Consider the following 7512-nt stretch of genomic DNA (forward strand, 5'->3'; position numbering starts at 1 on the left):
TGGTTGTTTTTATTCTATTTCACTTTCATATTTAGGTTTTTGGTTTCATTAAAAGCCAGAGGAAATATATGCAAACTTGGCCGGGTAAGAAAACAAATCACATACAAATACTGTTCTCTCGCTAAATGGGAAATATATGCACAATGGTCATCTAGTCCTCTGTGTCTTGAAAGAGATTTTAGTAGGAATTATTATTTCTTTTTTAAAAAGGTTTATAAGAAAGGCAATGGACAAAACTGCCCATAAGACCAGGGTCGTACTGGTGAATGTTTAGCCAGCTCTCCAGGAAAAAAAAAGGACACTATTAAGTTTAATCTACATTATTAAAATTGTTTCCCCCACTTTCTTAAATCTAGGGAATCAATAAAACAATAAATCAAGCCCTGATTTGTAGTATTTGCCAATTCACATTTCTGAGGTGTAAATACATTGAAAATTTAACAATTAGAAGGTTGAAGTTGGCTCCAACATACCCCTGCTTAAGAGCCCCTTCTGAATTTTAATGACTGTCAAATTCCTAAAAGACACCCAGGGTAAATCTGCAAGGCTGGAATAAACACATTTGATCTTTTCTTTTCTTACCTCAGTGGTAAGAAATAATAGGTGAATATAATAGGTATTGAATAAAACACAAACTTATCTTAATGTTACAAACCTATCCATATCGCTACACTTTGTTCTAAGAAATAAGACAAGGATTGACAAATTATCACGTAACTCAACTCTAACCTAATCTTAGTCTACTTTATATTAGCTTTAAAGGAATAGATTTCCATTTGGTTACTGTCCCAGATATATAGAGAGCTAGATAGAAAGATGCTGTATAGATAGACATACATGGACAGAGATAGGTGATAGATCAATGAAGATTAGATAATTAAAAGATAGGAAGAGATTTTTTAATGAAAATTCAGGTTCTTAAGGACTTTAAGGAACTTAAACTTTAAACTCCTTTTAAATAAAACTAAATAACAAATTTCTAAATTTTCTTCACCACTTAGATTTTTAGTTATTTGGGTTACATGTATGTAGATTTTGTAGATTTTGCATATCCTTAAATTCTGGAGGCCTAAAATATTCATAGTTCTTCTGTCAAGGACTAAGAAAGTGATACCTTCTCTTCCTGGTCCCATTATTCTATAATATCATTGTACTAACTGAACTGGAGAATTTTATCATCTGCCTTTATCCAAGCAGGTCAGTAGCAAAGTCAGCAAAGTTAGAAGAAGTAAGAGAGAGAACTTTCTGATTTCCTTGAATGTTTTGAAGTTTCTTAAGAACTTATGATTTTGAAGTTTACAGAAAAAACCATGGTAGCATATATCAAATTCTATTTTAAAAAATACTTCTTCAGAAGAGTGTTTAAATTATACATTGAGTAACAGTTAATGTTTTTCTCTTCTGCTACTGCTATTTCCCATACCTTTCTGGAAGGATCATTTGACTATTTATCCAATTACTTTATCCCAAATTTCTGATGGAGAAGACTTTTAAGATTCCCTTGGACAGCAAGGAAGACAAATCAGTCAATACTTAATTTAAGCTATTCACTGGAAGGTCAAATACTGAATCTGAATCGTAAATACTTTGGCCACAGAATAAGACAGGATTCCTTGGAAAAGACTGATGTTGGGAAAGCCTGAAGATAGAAAGGAAAAATGGACTGCAGAGGATGAGATGAATAGATATTTTCATGGAAACAACGAACATGAATGTGGACAGGTTTGAGAGATAGTGAGGGATAGAAGCGCCTGGTGTGCCATGATTCATGGGGTCATAAAGAGTCAGAAATGACTGAACAACTGAACAGACTATCCCAAATTTCTAGAAGATGGACATTTTCTTTAATAAAATCTAAATAATCTTCAACTTTCGTTTCACTCTTTCCTTCCAAAAGAGAAAATTGCTAGTCTGTTTTCAATTTGGAAAAAGATTGAGTTGAACTAAGATAACAGCTTGAATCTCTCTGTCCCACTCACTGTCTCTGTCTCTTTCTCTCTTCATATATGTATATGTATACATATATAAATGCATATATGTATATATACACATACATGTGCATGTGTGTATATTAAGGCTGGGTCTCCCTATCTCACCCAATCTGAAGTTCAGTAGCTATTCACAGGCCCAAATCCACTATCCATGAGTATACTTTGACCTCCATCTCAGAGCTTTATCCCTCCTTAGGCAATCTGGTTTCCACTTGTCTGTCTCCAGGAGCTCACCACATTGATACCAGACAGGTGGAAAACTGATTGACTTAATTCGTTGAAGTTCAGAATTCCTAAACTCAAATGTTCTACAGGCCTTAGTGTCCCTAGTGGTGAGTCTTAAAGGCATATGCTACCATGTCCAGCTAACAATTGAGTATATTTTATAACTGGTTCTAAAGGGATAACTAACTTTTTTTTCATAAACGTTGGTTCTTTTTTGCATCAACAGGGCAAAAGGAAGCATGTTATGAGATAAGAGTAACATATTAAAAGACAAGCAGGATTGGGGCGGCCAGGTAGCACAGCAAGTAAGAGCACTGGCTCCAGTGTCGGGATGACCTGGGATTGAATCCGGGCTCAGACACTTAGCAACCACCCGGAAACACCTGGCCATGTAACCTTGAGCAAGTTATTTAACGCCAATTCCTTAGGGGCAGCCAGGTGGCTCAGTGAGTAAGAGCACCAGCCCCAGAGTCGGGATGACCTGGGATCGAATCCAGGCTCTGATACTTAGGACCACACCCAGAAATAACTGGCCATGTAACCTTGAGCAAGTTACTTAACCCCAATTGCTTAAAAAAAAAAAAAAAAGGGCAAGCAGGATGGTACAGGGTCGTCAGACCATGCCATATGAGAATTAATTTAAGAATGGTATGTTTAATCTTTTAGAAGATAAGGGAAAGTATCATAGTTATCTGCAGATATTTGAAGGGTTGTTCTATAGAAGAGGAATTGGACTTGGTCTACTTGGCCCCAGTAAAATTAGGAGAAAGGCAGTAGAAGTGGCAAAAAGGCCAATTTGGATTTAATATCAGGAAATATTTACTAATATTTAGGCCCATCCAAAAACTGAAAGGACTTCCCAGAATATCATGAGTTCCCTCACACTAGACATCTTCTATCTTATTGCAGTTCTTTTTCAGGAATGGATTGGACTACATGGCTTGTGAATTACCCTTTAATTCTGGGTTTCTTGGATTTTGTAATGTTCTGGGAGAATTCAAATATATTTGTTTTTCTGAAAGTAGACTAGAAAAACCAATGTGGCCATCGGAGAGTGGACTCCATGCACACATGTTGGAGACCTGAGCTGCAGCAGCAATAGGTAGTCCCATTGGTGTCATGCTTAAGCTTTTTGAAACATTCAGAAAATAGGGTTATGTTATTAATTATGTGTAATTGTGCATAGTATATGAATAACATAGTACACAAGATATTGTGCATAATTATATATAATTAGTTATAATAACACATAATTTAGCTACCAGGTAATTCTATCCTCAAGCTATTAACCAAAAGGACACATCGAATTATATTCACTATGTATGTACCAAGTTTACCAATGGAAGGAGTATCACCACTGCTCACTGAAGGATGGTGGGTGTACAAATGCTAAAACATGCTTTCCTCAACCTTTTTCAGTTGTGTTTGAGTCCTTGTGACTGCTGGGTTTTTATTGGTCAAGATACTGGAGTGATTGGCCATTTCCTTCTCCAGCTTGTTTCACAGATAGGGAAACTAAGTCAAACAGGGTGAAGTGACTAGCCCAGGGTCACACAGCTAGTGTCTGAAGTCAGAATTGAACTCAGGAAGATGATATTCCTGTCTCCAAGCCCTATCCACTCTATCCACTGCACCACCTGCCCAGCCTACATCACCTTAAATAGTTCTTTGAGGGTGAGAAATACAGAACTAAATCAATATTGATTTCAAGATATGGGTATTGATCCAAAGGTCTTTGATCTGCAATATATATTATAATATAAAAATCTTGGTTTGTTTCTCAACCCCTACCCTTCATTTGACAAATTGCCATCTCTTGGTCAAATAAATTCATTCATAATACTTTTTTGTGGCCACATGAATTGATGAAATTGTAAAAGAACTGTTCCATAGAAATATTAGAAAGAAACTATTTTGTATAAGAAAGTAAGAAAAAGATAGCATGTTTAGAATTCCATGGGACTAGCTCTCCAAACCTTCTGAAAATAGGATAATGTGCTCTAATTTGGGATTAACCTCTTGACATAATAAATTAACTAGGGATAATGCAAACCAAACTATGCAGTGGGTGGATTTGCACACTCTTGTATCATTTGTAAAACAAAAACCTGAATTAGATTATCTTTAAAATGTCTGCTACCTCTAAATCCTAAAGCTTGAAGTTGTGAATTATAGAAGACCTCTAACATTATTCATATATCTGAGGAGAATTTATAAAAGATACTGTTTGAAAGCAGTTGGGGACAATCTGAGAATCAGCTGATGCCCTTTGATCTGTGTAATATCTCCCTGGCTTATTAGATATTTATAACCATGATATTTCATGACCTGGCATTTTGGAAAGCATACTTCAATATCATTTTGATTTACTCAGAGTTACCCAGTAAGTGTTAGTTACATTGGTAAAAATAATTTTTTCAGCACATGAACCAGAAATATCCATTTATGAATCTAGATGTAACTATGAACAGGATTCCCTGTTTCTCTACTATATGATTTGCCATGGAGGAGTGATTGGCCTTGCAAAAATCTTTGGTGAACCTATAGTGTTCCAGTAAGTTTGGGGATTATTACTCTCCTCCCTTAAGCTGGCACCAACTCTGATGTGCAAAAGTCATCACTAGCATTTTTTAAAATGCAGGATTTATGCAAACTAGCTAAGGCACATTTAGGTCTTAAAAATACCATCATTTGGAAGGGGCCCCAAACCCTATTACATTTTATTTGGATCAAAAAAAAAACTTAAAGTAACTACAACATTCCAAAAAGTACAACTCAGTTATTGGGAATAATATATTCCGCACACACTCAGCCCCCAGCCAATTTAAATTTTTCACCATATATATCCTTGGCTTCCACAGTCATCAAGAAAATACCTGGCTTCAGAAGTTGAAGAGCATATTCCAGCATCAGCAATTTAAGAAAGCCCTTTTAAGCCTAGGCGATTTCAGAGTATTTTATTTGCAACTAGATTCTATTAGAGATGTGGTATCGCACAATGATTAGAGCTGGGCAAATCATTTAACTCCTCAAAGCAACTCCTAAAAAGACTCTAAGTTGCAGAAAAGGGGCTGATCTGCCTTGTAGAGGGAATCTGCTCATCTGGGAGTTTCCTATATTATTGAAATCACAGGTCTAGCTACTTTTCCTCTCTCTGATAGACCTCATTAAGATAGTCAGACATAGGAAAGGTGCAAGATGAGATACATACACAGGTTCAAATATCTACCATCAATGCAGAACTAACCTCAGTGGAGGGTCAGTGTTTGACGCTCTTCATTCATTGATTCATTTGGCCAATCGTTCATTACATTCAAGTACTGTTTTGTGTCTTCCTCCAGCTCTGTGCACCAGCATGTGAGTTGGAGCAAAGGACACAGATAATGGGAGAGTGTAGAGTTGTCACTTGACAAGGCGTAAAACAAGGGTACAATGGATTGAAGAACGGAGGATACTGTAGAGTTGAATTAGTTCACCCATGGAACAAGGAAAAAAAGGATGGTAGAAGAAGCAGGGGTAAGGGCCTGGGAAAGTACCAAGGGGTCAGAAGATAGAGGTCACTGTGAGTGTGAATAATAAGTTTAGAAGCATTAGGGGCAGCCAGGTGATGCAGTGAGTAAGAGCACCGACCCTGGAGTCGGGAGACCCGGGATTGGTTCTGGCCTCAGATACTCAGAACCCACACAGAATAACTGGCCGTGTAACCTTGAGCAAGCTACTTAACCCCAATCGCTTAAAACAAAAAAGAAGTAATAAGACTGGGGCAGCTAGATGGCACAGTGAATAGAGCTCTGGCCTTGGAGTCAGGAGAACCTGAGTTCAAATCCGGCCTCAGACACTTAACACAAAAACTAGTTGGGTGACCTTGGGCAAGTCACTTAACCCCAATTGCCCTCCAAAAAGAAAAAAAAATTTTAAGGAAGTAATAAGACATAGAACAAAAGGAATGATAAAAGATTATGGTCAAATGATCAGATGTTAGGATTCAAAGACCTAACAAAGTGAAGACCTTTTGAAAGACAGAGCATCTCAGGCCTGGAGCTTGTATAGAAGGGAAGACTCTGAAATAGGCAATGACATTACTGAAAACAGACAGAGAATATCCAAGAGGTTGGCATATCACAATTACTAGGATCTGGATTGGATAATAGTCTGAATAGTGTATCTAAAAGGAGTTGAGATTGCCTACTGGGGTGGGGGCGTGGTGAAGTTGAGGAAGGGTCCAGAATGTTCAATGGGAAGCAAGGAGCACTACGCCTCATAGATGAAGAATTCTTTCTGTGTGTGTGTGTGTGTGTGTGTGTGTGTGTGTGTGTGTGTGTGTAGAAGGCAGGATATTTCTATGAGAAAGAGAAGAAGCAATTTTGACCCTGACGGCGGAGTTATTGACAGTGAGCCTTGTCTATGTGAATGCCAGAAGATAGAAGGAGCATGAGGGGAAGAGGTTAATATTGAAAAGCAGTTTGTTTGTAGAGTAGGAGTTCCAGGGGGCGCAATAAAAGAGGGTGAGAAGACCTACAGTGGGAGACTGAGGTGGTAGGGTCGAGGTGAGGTGAGGGACTAAACACTGGGGGCCTGTTCTTTGTTAGTTTGGAGCTCAACATATCTGGAATACGGAAAGTAAGAGTAATATACTTCCCACCCTGCCACAATCCTCTAAACCTTTGTTAGGCCCTTACCGTTGCATACCTTCATTCTCTCCTGACCCTAACACCGTCCCTTATAGTTCCTTTTGCGCATTGTCTTCCCCCATTAGACTGACTATAAGCTTCTTGAGGACAGGGACTGTCTTTTTTTCCCCCATATTTTTATTCCCAGATCTTAGCATAATAGCTGACATATAGCAGCAACTTAATAAACAAATACTTATTGACTAACATGGGGGAACCAATCTAGACAGGTCAATCAATAAATATTTATTAAGCACTAGCCACTGCTCTAAGCTCTATTGATTAAAAGGTTTAAGTTTCCCATGTGCTTCTGGTCCTTGAGCTAGGTAATCAGTTTGTGTCTCTGTCTCTCAGGAGGTCCAGAAGCCCAGGAAAATACCAACAGAGCCTAGCATGGTTGTTTCCTGAGGGTCTGTTTTTCCTAGGGTCTGGGATCAATCAGTCAATCAATCAATCAACAGGAATTTTTTTAAAGGCCTACTTAAATTTCTCTGCTAAGGGGTGGGAAAGTCAAACATGTAACACCTCTAAACCCTCAAGAAGGCTACTTTCTGTCAGAGATGACTTATTCATAGGGGAGGTCTGAAGGAAAGAAAATAGATTACTGTTACTCACATACAAGTGTT

The sequence above is a fragment of the Petaurus breviceps genome, unplaced genomic scaffold (genome assembly GCF_028583685.1).
Source record: "Petaurus breviceps papuanus isolate PSGF00001 unplaced genomic scaffold, PetGlider_PUasm1.0 90849, whole genome shotgun sequence".
Classification (NCBI taxonomy): Eukaryota; Metazoa; Chordata; class Mammalia; order Diprotodontia; family Petauridae; genus Petaurus; species Petaurus breviceps.